General features: G+C 43.6%; 1 protein-coding gene across 2 annotated transcripts in view; it reads left to right on the forward strand.

Annotated features, from left to right (window-relative positions):
* The window catches only part of DHRS11 (dehydrogenase/reductase 11), a 55,150-nt gene that overhangs the window by 11,018 nt on the left and 23,833 nt on the right, over window positions 1–20,299 (forward strand). The window lies entirely within an intron of this gene.

The raw sequence follows: 20,299 nt of genomic DNA on the forward strand, positions 1-20,299 counted from the left end.
CAGAAGCCACAAAAACAAAGATGTATACGAAGCAGAAGACGCAGCTACAACGTTGTTTCTGGCAAAGCCCAAACACCATTGGTGGTCTGTTTTAAGCCTTATGGGAAGGGCCAATCATCTCTTGGCCCTACTCCCGAGTTGTCCTCTCTGCTTGAGCTGCTCTTGCCTTCTGGCAGCTCTTCTCATGTGTGCATTAGGAACAGGCTCCTCCTGTTCCTCTGCCTCACTACTATCAGTCTCTGGAGGCTCTGGAGTCCGCACCTCACTCCCCGATGTCCCTGGCCTCACCTCAGCCTCATCGCTATCTGACTCTGTTGCCAGCTCCGCAGGCTGCTGACGGACCACAACCGTTTCAGTTTAGGTTGGCAAAGGGGAATTTCTTTGGCTGTTGAGAAGCAAATGGCGTCCGAAATCTTTTGGCTTTATCCAGGTGAGCTGTAGGAAGAACTGGATAAGATGAGACACCTCCCTTATTAGAAGGCAGGTAAAAAGTCTTTTTCCTTTCTTGCCTATCCCCTTAGATTTCTCCTTCCTGTTTCTCTTTATAGGGCCGCGGTGTGACTCAGGCTGTTATGAAGCCTGTTATTAAAACACAGCTGCCTGCAATTACTGCAGGTTCTAGTCCCACCAGGTCCAAGGTTGACTCAGCCTTCCATCCTTTATAAGGTAGGTAAAATGAGGACCCAGATTGTTGGGGGGGGCAATAAGTTGACTTTGTAAATATACAAATAGAATGAGACTATTGCCTTACACACTGTAAGCCGCTCTGAGTCTTCGGAGAAGGGCGGGATATAAATGTAAATAAATTTTTAAAAAAATCTTTTGCCAACCCCCTTCTCCTCCTCCTCCTCTTTTTCTTTCCTCTCCATCACTCCTCCTTCCTCTTTCCCTTCTCTTTTTCTATTTCTTCTCTTTCTCATCTTCCTTCTACATTTGTTCCCCTTCTACCTTCTTCTCTATTCCTTCTCCTTCTCTTCCCTTTCTTCTCCATCCCTTCTCCTTCCTCTTTCCCTTCTCTTTTTCTATTCCTTCTTTCTCTTCTTCCTTGTACATTTCTTCCCCTTTCCTTTCTTCATCTGCTGTCTTTGTCTTCTTCCTTCTCTTTCCCTTCTCTTTCCTCTCTATCCCTTTTCTTCTTTCTCCATTCCATCCCCTTTTCTTCTTTCTCCGTCTCTTCTTCCTTCATTCCTTTTCCTTGTTCTTCCTTCTCAGTCCCTTCTCCTTCCTCTTTCCCAATGGTGCGATTCAGCTGGTTCACTCCGGTTCGGGCAAACCGGTAGTTAAATAGCTGGGTGGCCCTTCCCCTCCCCGCCCCTTCCAGGAGTCCCCAAGTGCCCCATTTTGGGTCCCAGGTAAGTGCACGGAGGCCTCCTAGGCCCAAAACGGAGCACGGGGAGGATGCAGTGCCCCCCCAGTTCGTTTTTGCTCCCAGGAGGTTGCAGGGAGGCCTACTAGGCCCAAAATGGGGCACAGGGGAGGGTGGCACGTCCCCCCCCACAGCCCATGTTTGCTCCCAGGGGCGGTGCAGGTTGCTGAGTGCTGCCTGTCAAGTCCCCTGGCCACACCCACTCTGGCCACGCCCACCCAGCTGGTCTTTAGGGCAGAGAACCGGTTGTTTGAATCCATCACTGCTCTTTCTCTTCCCCCTTCTTTCCCCTTCATCTTCCATTTTTGTCCCTTCCTCCTCCTCTTCCTCCTCCTCCTCCTCCCCCCTCCTCCTCCTCCCCCCCAAGAGGCTTGCAGACCCAGGAGAATAATAATTTCCCCTCTGGATTTGCAAATAACAACTTGGTACCATTTTGCTACTGGCATCGAAGTGTTAAGTGGTTATGTTGCTGTTAATTTAACCAGGCTGTTAAGGAGAAATTGTCAACATTAAGTCATTTATTAATAACCTCTCCTGCTGGGTGGCAAGATTCCCCAGAGGTTGCCAAGGGGGCCCAGAGAATTCCTAGCAAAGAATTCTCTTTTCCGTGCATCACGTCCCAAGCGGGCAGGCCAAAGGTGCATTGATCTGCGAGAGCCATTTTATTTTTTATTTATTTATTTATTTGTCACAACAGTATATATAAGCATAAGCAAGAAATAACTATACGATATATAATCATATATATAAGTATAAGCATGAAATAACCATATGAATTGGATACAACCAAAGGGAACATTAGGACAGGAATGATAGGCACGCTGGTGCTCTTATGCACGCCCCTTACAGACCTCTTAGGAATGGGGTGAGGTCAATAGTGGATAGTTTTTGGTTAAAACTTTTGGGATTTTGGGAAGAGGCCACAGAGTCTGGTAGTGCATTCCAGGCATTAACAACTCTGTTACTGAAGTCATATTTTCTGCAATCAAGATTGGAGCGGTTCACATTAAGCTTAAATCTATTGTGTGCACGTGTATTGTTGCGATTGAAGCTGAAGTAGTCTTTGACAGGAAGGACATTGTAATAGATGATTCTATGAGTTAAACTCAGGTCATGCCGAAGGCGGCGGAGTTCTAAATTTTCTAAACCAGGATTTCAAGTCTGGTGGCATAAGGTATTTTGTTGTATTCAGAGGAGTGGAGAATTTTTCTTGTAAAATATTTCTGGACACGCTCAATTGTATTAATGTCCGAAATGAGGTGTGGGTTCCAGACAGGCGAGCTGTATTCTAGAATTGGTCTAGCAAATGTTTTATATTTTCATTCTGGACCATACGATACAGGATTTGGGAGCACAACTAGATTCAAGGAGAGTCAGAGGAAGAAGGTTCCTAATGTTGTCACGTTCTCTGACTCTCCTTGGGCTCAGTCACGCTAGGGTTTACAACGTCCTACCTCACAGTGTTGTTGTGAAGGGGAAAGGAAGTCACCTGAGAGCATTGTGCATCCTTCTATGGCGTCCCTTGAAGGAAAACAGTCAAGACATCAAGATGTTTTTCAGTGTTATCAATGAGGCAAGGAATCCCAGCATCTGGGATTAAAAGCAGGGGCGAAATCTATTTACCATCCTTACCGGTTCGGAAGTGCACGCTCGTGCATGCACAAAACCTTTCTGCGCATGCGCAGAGGGTACAAAACACATTACTTCCTAGTTGAAACCAGAAAGTAAGGACAGCCAGGCAGCTGCCGTGATTGCTACGGGTTCTCCGAACCACCAGCCAAGATAGCTACCGGATCGGGTGATCCGGATCGAACCGGGAGCATTTCACCCCTGATTAAAAGGTATACTTTACCTGAAGCTGGAAGTTCCATCGAAAGGCAGCACGGCTTGTGATTTTGCAAGATATGTAAAGTAGTTATGATTGATTGGATGGCTGTGCCAGTTTGTAGAAAAAGGGTAAAAAAAATAATAATTATATTGACTTTCATGGATTGAAATGTTGAGTTGGAATGCCCCAGGAGAGGCATTTCAACTATGGCAACTTTACGATCTGTGGACTTCAATTCCCGGAATTCCTGAGCCAGCCATGCTGGATAAGGTGGCGCTACAACTCCCAGTCTCCCACTTTCTGGCCTTGCACTTTCAAAAGACAACTGGACTTTGTTTTTTCCTTGAAGTCGTTTCACTTCTCACCCAAGAAGCTTCTTCCGTTCTAACTGAGCATTCCCCACCCGTTAGTATGAACTGTGGAAGCTTCTTGGATGAGAAGTGAAATGTTTTCAAAGGGACAAAAAAACCCAAGAAAGTCCAGTTGTCTTTCAAAATGGTCTAATAGTTTCTTTATAGCTTCATAAATTTATTTCTAAATTCCTTTACGGTTGACGGTGAATTCTAAAAGGCTGAACTTACCTGTCACTTTAAGATCTTCATTGTCAGCCCGGACTCTTAGAATACGAGACAGGAATGAACCTATGGGAATCTTGGCAATATGGGATGAGAATGTTGGATTAAAAATACAAACAATGATTCATGGCTTCCTGGTAAAAGGAAAACAGGCGGGCTGGGAAGGAGGAAAGGAAGCGTGGCCAAACACCGCACAGAAATACTGTCCCTGAGTTTGTCTTCCTCCTTTTCTTTCCTTTTTTCCTGCAAAGAGCTTCAGAATATCCTGAGATACTTTATACCAGGGGTCTGCAAACTTGGCTCTTTTAAGACTTGTGGACTTCAACTCCCAGAGTTCCTCAGCCAGCAAAGCCACTGTTCTTTATATGAGTTAGGCTCCAGTCCCTTAATCCTCTTTGTTGCTCTTCTCTGCATTCTTTCTAGAGTCTCAACATCTTTTTTACATCATGGCAACCAAAACTGGATGCATTTATTAGTGGGGGAAAAAGACTTGGATTTCCATACAGTTGTCGAAGTCAGTTCTGCTTGGCTCTGATTGGATCTGTGGCAGGATCTAGAGGTCATTTAGCCCAGCCCCTCCCTAATCCAAGACTCTTGCAACCCTCCCATGTCTGTGTGGTGGTTCTCTATCTTCTGCTTACAGTAGTAATTCCCTTTCCTGAATCTGTCTGCTCTACCACCAAAAGAATTCCATTCGCAGGTAGTCCTCAACTTATGACCATTCGTTTAGTGACGGTTCAAAGTTATGACAGGGCTGAAAAAAGTGGCAACCGATCCTTGCGCTTACTTATTTATTTACTTAACTTTATCTTGGGTATTATTATTATTATTATTATTTTTGCAATTTGTGTATAACTTGGAGTCATTCACACCGTTCTTCCTGCAAAACACCAACTGCCTTGGACTTTGCTACGTTCGTTTTACGATCTTTCCTCTTCGTTGCATCATACTGTCTATCATTTATTGTAGATTGTAGGTCCTTGGGCCAGCCAACAGCATGGCATTGTCTGATAAAAACCACATCTAGATTTAAGTCTTCTGCCAACACACCTCTGCTATCACCATACACAATCTTTTTATATTTAGTCACAAGGGTATCAAATAATTAAGGGAACATCATACGTCTTTATCACTCTGCTCAATGCTGAACTACACGTAACCCTCAACCTACGACCACTGATGAGCCGAAAATTTATGTCACTAAGCGAGACAGTTGTTAAATGAGTTTTGCCCCATTTTACAGCCTTTCTTGCCACAGTTGTTAAGTGAATCCTTACATTAGTTAAATTAGTAAGAATCTGGGCTTCCCCATTGACTTTGCTTGTCAGAAGGTTGCAAAAGGGGATCACATGACCCCAGGACACTGCCATTGTCGTAAATATGAGTCCATTGCCAAGTATCTGAATTTTGATTACGTGATTATGGGGATGCTTCAATGGTCGTAAGTGTGAAAAATGGTCATTAGTCACTTTTTTCAGTGCCGTTGTAACTTCCAAACGTCACTGAATGAGCTGTTGTAAGTTGAGGACTACCTGTACCCATTAGGCATTCCACGTACTCTCATAAAGATATTCCTCAATTTACGACTGTAATCGAACCTGGAATTATGGTCGTATGTCATTGCAATTGTAAGAAGAGGCATTATATGGCTGAACCAGGGGTGAAATCCAGCAGGTTCTGACAGGTTCTGGAGAACCAGTAGCGGAAATTTTGAGTAGTTTGGAGAACCGGCAAATACCATCTCTGGCTGGCCCCAGAGTGAGGTGGGAATGGAGATTTTGCAATATTCTTCCCCCAGGAGTAGGGAGGGAATGGAGAGTTTGCAATATCCTTCTCCCAGGAGTGGGGAGGGAATGGAGATTTTGCAATATCCTTCCCCCAGGAGTGGGGAGGGAATGGAGATTTTGCAATATCCTTCTCCCAGGAGTGGGAGGAATGGGATTTTGCAATATCCTTCCCCAGGAGTGGGAGGAATGGGATTTTGCAATATCCTTCCCCCAGGAGTGGGGAGGGAATGGGGATTTTGCAATATCCTTCCCCCAGGAGTGGGGAGGGAATGGAGATTTTGCAATATCCTTCCCCCAGGAATCTTCTCCAAGGAGTGGGGAGGGAATGGAGATTTTGCAGTATCCTTCCCCCAGGAGTGGGGAGGAAAGGGGCGTGCATAAGAGCACCAGCGTGCCTACCGTTCCTGTCCTAATGTTCCCTTTGGTTGTATCCAATTCCTATGGTTATTTCATGCTTATACTTATATATATTGTTGTGTTTGACAAATAAATATATAAATAAATAAATAAAATAAAAAGTCCAGTTGCCTCCTGAAAAAGCACCTTTGAGACAAAGTCATTACATACCTCCTAAGTTGAGGTATTATGTGACCAGAACCGATGGTTTGACGGTTTTTTGCAGACCTTGTTAAGCAAAGAGTTCTTAAACAAATGCTGTGGTCATTAAGGAAATCCATTTTACCCAATGGGATGTTTTAATGGCCAAAAACCAGAAGTAAACATCAGAAACTTGCAACAAACAGACAAACATTGCAAATCATAGTCTCATAACCACAGGATGCTGCAAATGGCCGTTAAAGTGAACTGGTTGCCATCCAAAATGTGATGACATGACTGGGGATTTGTGCATGACCATTGTAATTTCAAAATCAGGTTGTGAAGTAGCATTTGCGGAGGTCATTCATAACTTCGAAAGTCATTAAACAAATTGTTATAAACCCAGGACTGTCTGTCTATCCTGCACCTGTCCCATAGCAGCAACCAACTTTCCATTTCATATATCTATGGAGATTCTCAGTCATCCAGGTCACGATTGTCCCAAAGGTGCTTTTTCAGGAGGCAACTGGACTTCCTCGTTTTTTTCTTTTGAAGACATTTTGCTTCTCCTCCAAGAAGCTTCTTCCATTCCCCCTCTTCTGTCAGAGCTGAAGAAGCTTCTTGGAGGAGAAGCGAAACGTCTTCAAAAGAAAAAACAAGAACTCCGCCGCCTTCGGCATGACCTCATCGAATCATCTGTTACAATGTCCTTGCTGTCGAAGACTACTTCAGCTTCAATTGCAACAATACACGAGCACACAATATATTTAAACTTAATGTGAACCGCTCCAATCTTGATTGCAGAAAATATGACTTCAGTAACAGAGTTGTTAATACTTGGAATGCACTACCTGACTCTGTGGTCTCTTCCCAAAATCCCCAAAGCTTTAACCAAAAACCGTCTACTATTGACCTCACCCCATTCCTAAGAGGACTATAAGGGGCGTACATAAGAGCACAAAAGTGCCTACCATTCCTGTCCTATTGTTCCCTTTGGTTGTATCCAATTCCTATGGTTATTTCATACTTATACTTATATATATTGTTGTGTTTGACAAATAAATATATAAATAAATAAATAAAATAAAAAGTCCAGTTGCCTCCTGAAAAAGCACCTTTGAGACAAAGTCATTACATACCTTCTAAGTTGAGGTATTATGTGACCAGAACCGATGGTTTGACGGTTTTTTGCAGACCTTGTTAAGCAAAGAGTTCTTAAACAAATGCTGTGGTCATTAAGAAAATCCATTTTACCCAATGGATGTTTTAATGGCCAAAAACCAGAAGTAAACATCAGAAACTTGCAACAAACAAACAAACATTGCAAATCATAGTCTCATAACCACAGGATGCTGCAAATGGCCGTTAAAATGAACTGGTTGCCATCCAAAATGTGATGACATGACTGGGGATTTGTGCGTGACCATTGTAATTTCAAAATCGGGTTGTGAAGTAGCATTTGCGGAGGTCATTCATAACTTCAAAAGTCATTAAACAAATGGTCATAAACCCAGGACTGTCTGTCTATCCTGCACCTGTCCCATACAGCAACCAACTTTCCACTTCATATGTCTATGGAGATTCTCAGTCATCCAGATCACGGTTGTCCCAAAGGTGCTGAAGGAACCTTCTTGGATGAAAAGTGAAAGAAAGAAGTCTTTGAAGAAAGAAGTCTTCAAAGAAAACCAGAAAGTCCAGTTGCTTCTTTAAAAAAGCACCTTTGGGATTTCCCACTTCATATTTGCGGTAAAATCCCACGGTTCAAGTTTAACTCACTTTATCATACGCTTTCTGCAAATCAAACATCTTTCTCCTTTTATACATTTTCCAGTAACTTGCAAAAGAGTAAAAACCTGATTTTCACATCCTAAGTCACATTGTTTTTTTTACCTTCCTTTCCAGACGTTGTCCTGTCTCAAAGTTTCTCCAAGCAGTTTTTCCCTTTAACTTGAGAATATCCCTGTAGTTTTTAACATTCACATTGTTTTAAACTTTTCCTTTTCATATAAAGGGACAGTAATACCATTCTTTTCAAACGTTAAGCACCCATCCTCACTGGGATTTCAAAAGGCTATAAACGTGTTAAAAGTCCCTCTTTCTTCTCTTCTTTGTTTCTGTCTACAATAGGTTTCTTTTCCCTGCCATCTTTTTTTTTTAATTTGCATTTATATCCCGCCCTTCTCCGAAGACTCAGGGCGGCTTACACTATGTCAAGCAATAGTCTTCATCCATTTGTATATTATATACAAAGTCAACTTATTGCCCCCAACAATCTGGGTCCTAATTTTACCTACCTTATAAAGGATGGAAGGCTGAGTCAACCTTGGGCCTTGGTGGGACTAGAACCTGCAGTAATTGCAAGCAGCTGCTGTTAATAACAGACTGTCTTAGCAGTCTGAGCCACTCAAGGAGGGGCTTTGTTCCTTTTGTATGGGTTTCGTGTTGTCTCCTTGTTTTGAAATGTAATTTTAATAATTTGTAAATTGCTCAGAGTCCCTGGGAGTCAGATGGCATTTACAGTTAATAAATTATTATGTTTAATATTGCATAGGGCTGCAGCCACCAAACAAGCCAATGCAGTCCTAGGCTGCATAAACAGAGGGATAGAATCAAGATCACAGGAAGTGCTAATACCAGTTTATAATGCCTTGGTAAGGCCACACTTGGAATACAGCATTCAGTTTTGAATATAAGAAAGTTATTGAGACTCTGGAAAGAGTGCAGAGTACAGAGACTCTGGAAAGAGTGCAGAGAAGAGCAACAAAGATGATGACGCATCCGAAGGCTAAAACATATGAAGAACGGTTGCAGGAACTGGGTATGTCTAGTTTAATGAAAAGAAGGAGTAGGGGAGACATGATAGCAGTCTTCCAATATCTCAGGGGCTGCCCCAAAGAAGAGGGAGTCAAACTATTCTCCAAAGCACCTGAAGGCAGGACAAGAAGCAATGGGTGGAAACTAATCAAGGAAAGAAGCAACTTAGAATTAAGGAGAAATTTCCTGACAGTTAGAACAATTAATCAGTGGAACAACTTGCCTCCAGAAGTTGTGAATGCTCCAACACTGGAAGTTTTTAAGAAAATGTTGGATAACCATTTGTCTGAAATAGTGTAGGATTTCCTGCGTGGGCAGGGGGTTGGACTAGAAGGCCTCCAAGGTCCCTTCCAACTCTGTTTTTGTTGTTGTTGTTGTTGTTGTTAATAATAATAATAATTAAGGAGAGATACAATCTAGAAATAAGCAGCAATTACCTGTCATTGAGTACAATTAACCAGTGGAACGACTTGCCTACAGAAGTTGTGGATGCTCCATCACTGGAGGTTTTTAAGAAGAGATTCGACAAAAGCCTATGGCGATTCTCAATCATCCCCGGTCATATTTTTTTTATTTTTTATTTTTTTATTTTGTCACACAGTATACATAAGCATAAGCATGAAATAACTATACAATATATAAGCATATATATAAGTATGAGTATGTAATAACTATATTAATTGGATATAACGATAGGAAACAATAGGACAGGAACGGTAGGCACGCTTGTGTTCTTATGCACGCCCCTTACAGACCGCTTAGAAATGGGGTGAGGTCAATGGTAGACAGTTTTTGTTTGAAGTTTTGGGGATTTTGGGAAGAGACCACAGAGTCAGGTAGTGCATTCCAAGTGTTAACAACTCTGTTACTGAAGTCATATTTTCTGCAATCAAGATTGGAGCGGTTAACATTAAGCTTAAATCTATTGTGTGCTCGTGTATTGTTGCAATTGAAGCTGAAGTAGTCTTCGACAGGAAGGACATTGTAATAGATGATTCTATGAGTTAAACTCAGGTCATGTCGAAGGCGGCGGAGTTCTAAATTTTCTAAACCCAGGATTTCAAGTCTGGTGGCATAAGGTATTTTGTTGTATTCAGAGGAGTGGAGAACTCTTCTTGTAAAATATTTCTGGACATGTTTGATTGTATTGATGTCAGAAATGTGGTATGGGTTCCAGACAGGTGAGCTGTATTCAAGAATTGGTCTAGCAAATGTTTTATATGCTCTGGTTATTAGTGTAGTGTTTTTGGAGAAGAAGCTATGCAAGATTAGGTTTACAACTCTTAAAGCCTTTTTTGCGATGTAGTTGCAGTGGGCTTTGGCACTTAGATCATTTGATATGAAAACTCCAAGGTCTTTAACAGGGTGGGGGTCATCTGTAAGGTAATGTCCATCAAGCTTGTACTTAGTGTTTAGGCTCTTTTTTCCAAAATGTAAGACTGAGCATTTGCTGGTTGATATCTGGAGTTGCCAAGTTTTAGACCAAGCGGCTAGATGATCAAGGTCTTTTTGAAGGGTAGCTATATTTATTTATTTATTTATTTTATTTATTTATTAAATTTTTATACCGCCCTTCTCCCGAAGGACTCAGGGCGGTGTACAGCCAAAAATAAAAACACAGAAATGTACAATTAAAACGACAATTTAAAACCGAGCATATTTAGAAAAAATGGCCACATTTAAAAGTTTAAAATTTGAAATTATAAACCATATAATAATAAACCCCAGTTAAAATTTTAAAATATTAGAAATATTAAAAATATTATAAATATTAATATTATGCCAGTCCCGCTTGAATAAATAAATGCGTTTTCAGCTCACGGCGAAAGGTCCGAAGATCAGGCACTTGGCGTAGCCCAGGAGGAAGTCCGTCCCAGGGCGAAGGACCCCCCACAGAGAAGCCCCTCCCCCGGGGGGCCGCCAGCCGACATTGTTTGGCGGACGGCACCCTGAGAAGACCTTCTCTGTGAGAGCGTACGGGTCGGTGGGAGGCATGCGGTAACAGCAGGCGGTCTCATAAGTACCCGGGCCCTAAGCCATGGAGCGCTTTGAAGGTGGTGACCAAAATCTTAAAGCGCACCCAAAAGACCACAGGGAGCCAGTGCAAGCCGCGCAGGATTGGTGTTACATGGGAGCAACGAGTTGCTCCCACTATTACCCGCGCAGCTGCATTCTGACTAGAAGACCTCCAAGGTCCCTTCCAACTCTGTTGTTGTTGTTGTTGTTGCTGTAATAATAATAATAATAATAATGGAGAGATACAATCTAGAAATAAGCAGCAATTACCTGTCATTAAGTACAATTAACCAGTGGAACGACTTGCCTACAGAAGTTGTGGGTGCTCAATCACTGGAGGTTTTTAAGAAGAGATTCGACAAAAGCCTATGGCGATTCTCAATCATCCCAGGTCATATTTATTTTTATTTATTATTATTTTTTTGTCACAACAGTATATATAAGCATAAGCATGAAATAACTATACAATATATAAGCATATATGTGAGTATGAGTATGTAATAACTATATTAATTGGATATCACGAAACGAAACAATAGGACAGGAACGGTAGGCACGCTTGTGCTCTTATGCACGCCCCTTACAGACCTCTTAGAAATGGGGTGAGGTCAATAGTAGACAGTTTTTGTTTGAAGTTTTGGGGATTTTGGGAAGAGACCACAGAGTCAGGTAGTGCATTCCAAGTGTTAACAACTCTGTTACTGAAGTCATATTTTCTGCAATCAAGATTGGAGCGGTTAACATTAAGCTTAAATCTATTGTGTGCTCGTGTATTGTTGCAATTGAAGCTGAAGTAGTCTTCGACAGGAAGGACATTGTAATAGATGATTCTATGAGTTAAACTCAGGTCCTGTCGAAGGCGGCGGAGTTCTAAATTTTCTAAACCCAGGATTTCAAGTCTGGTGGCATAAGGTATTTTGTTGTATTCAGAGGAGTGGAGAACTCTTCTTGTAAAATATTTCTGGACATGTTTGATTGTATTGATGTCAGAAATGTGGTATGGGTTCCAGACAGGCGAGCTGTATTCAAGAATTGGTCTAGCAAATGTTTTATATGCTCTGGTTAGTAGTGTAGTGTTTTTGGAGAAGAAGCTATGCAAGATTAGGTTTACAACTCTTAAAGCCTTTTTTGCGATGTAGTTGCAGTGGGCTTTGGCACTTTGATCATTTGATATGAAAAATCCAAGGTCTTTAACAGGGTGGGGGTCATCTGTAAGGTAATGTCCATCAAGCTTGTACTTAGTGTTTAGGTTCTTTTTTCCAAAATGTAATACTGAGCATTTGCTGGTTGATATTTGGAGTTGCCAAGTTTTAGACCAAGCGGCTAGATGATCAAGGTCTTTTTGAAGGGTAGCTATATTATTGGTGGTGTTAAATAGTTTGACATCGTCAGCAAAGAGAACACAATTACTTGTAATTTGGTCACAGAGATCATTAATGTATAATATGAAGAGTGTTGGTCCAAGAACGCTGCCTTGGGGAACGCCACTTTTAACAGGAACAGGATTTGATAGAGCATTGCCAGTTTTGACCACTTGTTGTCTGTTTGACAGGAAAGCTGTTATTCAATTGTGGAGGGGGTCCTGAGATATTTGTCCCAAAGGTGCTTTTTCTGGAGGCAACTGGACTTTCTGGATTTTTCTTTTTCATTGAAGATGTTTCGATTCTCATCCGAGAAGCTTCTTCAGCTCTGACTGGATGGTGGAGGAATGGAAGGATTTATATTCCTTGCAGATAGCTTGGTCATTTGCATCCTTTTAGAGGGTCATCGAGGCCACTTGGAGGTTTATCTGTGTCCTCAGGAAACCTTTGCACCACTCAAGTGACCTTGAGGTCACAGATAAACCTCCAAGTGGCCTCAAGGACTCTCTAAAAGGATGCAAATGACCAGCTGTCTGCAAGGAATATAAATCCTTCCCTTCCCCGCCATCCAGTCAGAGCTGAAGAAGCTTCTTGGATGAGAAGTGAAACGTCTTCAAAGAAAAAACAAGAAAGTCCAGTTTCCGCCTGAAAAAACGGCTTTGGGACAAAGAGACTGGACAATCACTTGTGTCGTGTCCCACTCCTCCGCTGACGACCGGGTCAGGGAAATCCGAATCAGGTGTGCCTCTGCAGCTCTGCCAAAGTCCTAGCAAAGTCCTCAAGGCAGGCAGGAGACCAAAAAGTGACTTCAGCAAGATATATTAGACTTTGCCTGACTCAGAGAATGCCGGAAAGCAGATCCTTTATATAGGCCATGGGGTGTGGCTCCATGACTCAGCACTTATCCAGGCCTGCCCCTCCCTTCCTTCTGTTGCCGCCGCCTATCAATTCTTCTGAAGCGAGGGTCACTCCAGTCTGCAGCTGTTGACAATTGACCTTCTTCAGGCTCACATGCTGTGGGGGAGGGGGAGGGGTCTAGTTGCTCCGTTTGCCTGGGCATTGAGCCAGAGCTGGGGGCTGGAGGTACTTCTTCCTCCTCAGCCTGCCTGGGCATGGAGCCAGAGCTGGGGGCTGGAGGTATACTAGGACATTCCTCAGCGTTCGGAAGCAGATAAGAAGGCCCTGGCTGCGGTGAAAGCGGGCGAGACACAACAACTTGTCTGAAATGGTATAGGATCTCCTGACATAGACAGAGGGTTGGACTAGAAGACCTCCAAGGTCCCTTCCAACCCTATTGATTCTATATTCTATACGCAAACCGTATCTGTATTTTAGTATTTCTCCAGCTACGTCGTTCACATCTGCAGCCTCACTGCATTTTCAACAAACTCACAGCATTTATAACTTCCTTTCCTTGTTTGTTTTTCTTTGGACGCAGCTTTTTTCAGTTCTGGGTTTGTTTGTTTCCCCCCCCCATCCCCCCCCCCCCCCCCGGTAATATCACAGTCCCCTATAAACTCTAAAATGCTCCTTTCGGCTCCATTCCTTCGCTTCCATTTCATCTCAAATAATGTCATCATTTTTATTTTTCGTTCCCTACAGTTCACGGGAGAACGGGCCTCAACCTTGAAATTTCCCGCAACAATTTTAGGGTGGATATCGCTAGGGTGTTTAAATCAGAAATCTGATAGCACTTCTTCCGGCTAACAACTTCGAGAAAAAGGCATAATATGGATAGAACCGGTGAGGTGTAGTGGTGAAGGTGCTGGCTTGGAACCAGAGACAGTGAGTTCTAGTCCTGCCTTAGGCATGAAAACCAGCTGGGTGACTTTGAGCCAATCGCAAGGAGACTGAGAGTTCTAGTTCCACCTTAGCCATGAATGTCAGCTGGGCCAATCACCAGGAGACAATGAGTTCTAGTCCTGTTTTAGGCATGAAAGCCAGCTGGGTGACCTTGGGCCAATCACCAGGAGACAGTGAGTTCTAGTTCTAGTCCTGCCTTAGGCATGAAAGCCAGTTGGGTGACTTTGGGCCAGTCACACACACACACACACACCCTCTCTCTCTCTCTCCCTCCCTCCCTCTCTCTCCTCCTCCCTCTCTCTCTTCCCCCTCCCTCCCTCTCTCTTTCTCTCTCTCTAACCTACCTACCTCACAGGGTTGTTGTTATGGGGAAAACAAAAGGAGAAGGAAGGTGCGTTAGATATGTTCGCCAGCCAGAGCAATTTATAAAAACAATAAAAAATAAAATAAAACAAAAAATTAAAAACATAGACTCTCGTGATGATAGCAATTGCGTTGGTTCCTGGAAGTGACAGCTTTATGCTTTCTGTGGTTAGGTAAGGCTTTGTCTTCTTTGACTTCATGCTAATTTTGGCGTTTGAGTCGTCTAAAGCGGCTGGTGGAGATTTAATCTGATCTAATTTAATCCTGATGCCCCTGCATTTCGCTACCGGTCTGGTGAACGGTCCTTGACAACCCTTGACAATGAGCCAGCTCGGGAAGCAAAACGAACGTGGATGCTGACTGTGGAATAAATAGGAGGGAAAGTGGAATGGTTCGGTTGTCACAGACAACCGTTCACATTTTTCGCAATTTTATTCCTTGTGTGTTTTCCTGCCTTGCCAGAACTGAGGTTTGTCTATTTCTTTGTTTGAACTGACTTAAGGGGCAGCCTCCTGGTTGGGAGCTCACAGCCTTGCATTATAAGGACTATTGTTTCAGTTAACAGGACTCTTTCCTGGACTTTCTGTTGGTGGAGGCAGCTGTTGTGACCTAGGCCCAAGTAGGTAGTAGGAAACTCAGTCAGTGTAAAAACAAACAAACTTTATTCGAACAGCTGAGAATTACTTCATTCTCAGCGTAGTTCGACTAAATGAAAGCAAATTCCTTCCAACACAAATGCCTCAGTCCTATCACCAACTTTGGTCCAATTAGGCAAACTGCCAAAGGCCTTTCTTGGCAAAAGTTCAGAAGACACTGATACAAAATAAATGCAAGAAGATGAAGCTATCAACGTTGTTTTCCGGCAAAGCCCAAACGCTGTTGCTGGTCCTTTAAGCCTTATGGGAGGGGCCAATCATCTCTTGGCCCTACTCCTGAGTCGTCCTCTTTGCTTGAGCTGCTCTTGCCTTCTGGCAGCTCTTCTCATGCGTGTATTAGGAACAGGCTCCTCCTGTTCCTCTGCCTCACTACTGTCAGCCTCTGGTGGCTCCGGAGTCTGCACCTCACTCCCCGATGGCCCTGGCCCCATCTCTGTCTCCGACAGAGAGCCCTCATCCGGGCCTTCCCCAGCCTCCAGGAGTGGCCCACGTTCTTCCTCAGCCTCATCGCTGTCCGACTCCGTTGCCAGCTCCGCAGGCTGCTGGCGAACCACAACAGCAGCTAATTCCCAATGTGTAAATAAAGAGGAGGTTTTCTTTGTGGGGGAGTCTGTTTCTTGCATCTGTGAAGGCCGGGTCAGAACACTTGTCTTTTTCTGTTCCCCCTTTCAGAAATTGGCAGCCGAGTGCGAGAGTGCCGGGTATCCGGGCGTCCTCATCCCATATAAATGCGACCTCTCAGTGGAAGACCGAGGGTTGGAGAACCATGATAGATGTGAGTAGGGGGGGAAAGGAATCTCCAGGGAACCTTCTCAACCAATCCCCAGAGGTCCCACTGCTGCCAAAAATGTTCAGCACGCCAAGAAACCGTAACGTTCTTCCCCACGGGCTGGTGTGCTCCTTGACATCTTCTACAATCAAATTTGTATTTGTATGTGGCGCTGTACTTTTGGATTTCACAGCTCATCCGAGTGATTGACAGCGCCAACATAATTGATTTATTTCGCTCCTTCTTCTGTTCTGTCTCAGTCCACCTGTCTCCTCTTCCTCTTTCAGGTCATTTTCTCTTCTTTCTCTTCCTCCGCCTTACTCATCTGTCCTCTTCTGTTCTACCAACCACCACTGTCTTTCATCGTTTCTTCTTTCTTACCTCCCATTATTTTTCTTCTGCTGCTGTACCCAACCACCTCCTTCTCTTTTCCATAATTATCCTCTTCTCTCATTGTTCTTCCATCTCCATCTCCATCTTCTTCTCCTTCTCTTTCTCCTTCCTCCTCCCTCAACCTCAATCTCCTTCTTGTACTTTCTCCTTCTTTTCCTCCATCTCAACCTCAACCTCCTTCTTGTCTTTCCTTTTCTTCTTCCTCCTCCTCCTCCTTCTCAACCTCCTTGTGCTTCCACCTCCTCCTCCTCAACCTCCTTGTGCTTCCTCCCCCTCCCTCTCAACCTACCTTGTGCTTCCTCCTCCTCCTCCACCACCACTTCCTCCTTCTCAGCTTCCTTCTCCACCTTCTCCTCCACTTCCTCCTTCTCAACCTCCTTGTGCTTCCTTCTCCTCCTCCTCCCTGGAAGGAGGCCATAGTAAAGCCCTGTTTATTCATTTGAACTTTAGTGTATTGTTCAAATTATTTACCTCAGAGGTCAGTGACCTGTTCGGTTTGTTTCCTCGTTTGAGCAACGGCATAAGCATTCAACTGCCCTTCCCATCCCCAACATCTCAGAACATCACCAAGGTTGCACCACATTTTGACCTTGTTTCAAAACCTTTGCACGGTTTTTGCATTTATTTTATTTTATTTTTCGCACCCAGCTCTTTTGAGCATCCAGAGCTGAATATCAGAATCTGGTAAGATTAGTTAGTTCTTCTCGCATATTTTTTGCCCATTTATTTCAACACAGCGTTTATAGAATAGAATAGAATAGAATAGAATTTTATTGGCCAAGTGTGATTGGACGCACAAGGAATTTGTCTTGGTGCATATGCTCTCAGTGTACATAAAAGAAAAGATACGTTCATCAAGGTACAACATTTACAACACAATTGATGATCAATATATCAATATAAATCATAAGGATTGCCAGCAACAAGTTATAGTCATACAGTCATAAGTGGAAAGAGATTGGTGATGGGAACTATGAAACGATTAATAGTAGTGCAGATTCAGTAAATAGTCTGACAGTGTTGAGGGAATTATTTGTTTAGCAGAGTGATGGCCTTCGGGAAAAAACTGTTCTTGTGTCTAGTTGTTCTGGTGTGCAGTGCTCTATAGCGTCGTTTGAGGTAGGAGTTGAAACAGTTTATGTCCAGGATGCGAGGATCTGCAAATATTTTCACGGCTCTCTTCTTGATTCGTGCAGTATACAGGTCCTCAATGGAAGGCAAGTTGGTAGCAATTATTTTCTGCAGTTCTAATTATCCTCTGAAGTCTGTGTTTTCTTGTTGGGTTGCAGAACCGAACCAGACAGTTATAGAGGTGCAAATGACAGACTCAATAATTCCTCTGTAGAATTGGATCAGCAGCTCCTTGGGCAGTTTGAGCTTACTGAGTTGGCGCAGAAAGAACATTCTTTGTTGTCCTTTTTAATGATGTTTTGATGTTAGCTGTCCATTTGAGATCTTGCGATATGATAGAACCCAGAAATTTGAAGGTTTCTACTGTTGATACTGTGTTGTCAAGTATTGTGAGAGGTGGAAGTATGGAAGGGTTTTCCTAAAATCTACCACCATTTCTACGGTTTTGAGTGTGTTCAGTTCCAGATTGTTTTGGTTGCACCACAAGGCTAGTCGTTGACCTCTGTCTATATTCTATACGCAAACCGTATCTGTATTTTAGTATTTCTCCAGCTACGTCGTTCACATCTGCAGCCTCACTGGATTTTCAACAAACTCACAGCATTTATAACTTCCTTTCCTTGTTTGTTTTTCTTTGGACGCAGTTTTTTTCAGTTCTGGGGTTGTTTGTTTCCATCCCCGGTAATATCACAGTCCCCTATAAACTCTAAAATGCTCCTTTCGGCTCCATTCCTTCGCTTCCATTTCATCTCAAATAAGGTCATCATTTTTATTTTTCGTTCCCTACAGTTCACGGGAGAACGGGCCTCAACCTTGAAATTTCCCGCAACAATTTTAGGGTGGATATCGCTAGGGTGTTTAAATCAGAAATCTGATAGCACTTCTTCCGGCTAACAACTTCGAGAAAAAGGCATAATATGGATAGAACCGGTGAGGTGTAGTGGTGAAGGTGCTGGCTTGGAAACCAGGAGACAGTGAGTTCTAGTCCCGCCTTAGGCATGAAAACCAGCTGGGTGACTTTGAGCCAATCGCAAGGAGACTGAGAGTTCTAGTTCCACCTTAGCCATGAATGTCAGCTGGGCCAATCACCAGGAGACGATGAGTTCTAGTCCTGTTTTAGGCATGAAAGCCAGCTGGGTGACCTTGGGCCAATCACCAGGAGACAGTGAGTTCTAGTTCTAGTCCTGCCTTAGGCATGAAAGCCATTTGGGTGACTTTGGGCCAGTCACACACACACACACACACACCCTCTCTCCCTCCCTCCCTCCCTCTCTCTCTCTCCCCCTCCCTCTCTCTCTCTCTCCCTCTGTCCCTCCCTTCCTCTCTCTCTCTCTCACTCCCTCCCTCTCTCTCCCCCTCCCTCCCTCTCTCTTTCTCTCTCTCTAACCTACCTACCTCACAGGGTTGTTGTTATGGGGAAAACAAAAGGAGAAGGAAGGTGCTTCCTTAGATATGTTCGCCAGCCTGAGCAATTTATAAAAACAATAAAAAATAAAATAAAACAAAAAATTGAGAACATAGACTCTCGTGATGATAGCAATTGCATTGGTTCCTGGAAGTGACAGCTTTATGCTTTCTGTGGTTAGGTAAGGCTTTGTCTTCTTTGACTTCATGCTAATTTTGGCGTTTGAGTCGTCTAAAGCGGCTGGTGGAGATTTAATCCTGATGCGCACAATTTAATCCTGATGCCCCCTGCGATTTCCGCTACCGGTTCGAGTGAACCGGTCCTTGACAACCCTTGACAATAAGCCAGCTCGGGAAGCAAAACGAACGTGGATGCTGACTGTGGAATAAATAGGAGGGAAAGTGGAATGGTTCGGTTGTCACAGACAACCGTTCACATTTTTCGCAATTTTGTTCCTTGTGTGTTTTCCTGCCTTGCCAGAACTGAGGTTTGTCTATTTCTTTGTTTGAACTGACTTAAGGGGCAGCCTCCTGGTTGGGAGCTCACAGCCTTGCATTACAAGGACTACTGTTTCAATTAACTCCTTGCAGGATTCTTTCCTGGACTTTCTGTTGGTGAAGGCAGCTGTTGTGACCCAGGCCCAAGTAGGTAGTAGGAAACTCAGTCAGTGTAAAAACAAACAAACTTTATTCGAGCAGCTGAGAATTACTTCATTCTCAGCGTAGTTCGACTAAATGAAAGCAAATTCCTCCCAACACAAATGCCTCAGTCCTATCACAAATCTTGGTCCAATTAGGCAAACTGCCAAAGGCCTTTCTTGGCAAAAGTTCAGAAGACACCGATACAAAATAAATGCAAGAAGATGAAGCTATCAACGTTGTTTTCCGGCAAAGCCCAAACGATGTTGCTGGTCCTTTAAGCCTTATGGGAGGGGCCAATCATCTCTTGGCCCTACTCCTGAGTCGTCCTCTCTGCTTGAGTTGCTCTTGCCTTGCCTTGCCTTGCTCTTGCCTTCTGGCAGCTCTTCTCATGCATGCATTAGGAACAGGCTCCTCCTGTTCCTCTGCCTCACTACTGTCAGCCTCTGGTGGCTCCGGAGTCTGCACCTCACTCCTCGATGGCCCTGGCCCCAGCTCAGCCTCCGATAGAGAGCCCTCATCCGGGCCTTCCCCAGCCTCCACGACTGGCCCACATTCTTCCTCAGCCTCATTACTGTCCGACTCCGTTGCCAGTTCCACAGGCTGCTGGCGAACCACAACAGCAGCTAATTCCCAATGTGTAAATAACAACATAACATAACAACATAACATAACATAACATAACATAACATAACATAACATAACATAACATAACATAACATAACATAACATAACATAACATAACATAACATAACAACAGAGTTGGAAGGGACCTTGGAGGTCTTCTAGTCCAACCCACTGCCCAGGCAGGAAACCCTACACCATCTCAGTCAGATGGTTATCCAACATTTTCTTAA

Source organism: Ahaetulla prasina, chromosome 1 (genome assembly GCF_028640845.1).
Source record: "Ahaetulla prasina isolate Xishuangbanna chromosome 1, ASM2864084v1, whole genome shotgun sequence".
NCBI classification, from domain to species: Eukaryota; Metazoa; Chordata; class Lepidosauria; order Squamata; family Colubridae; genus Ahaetulla; species Ahaetulla prasina.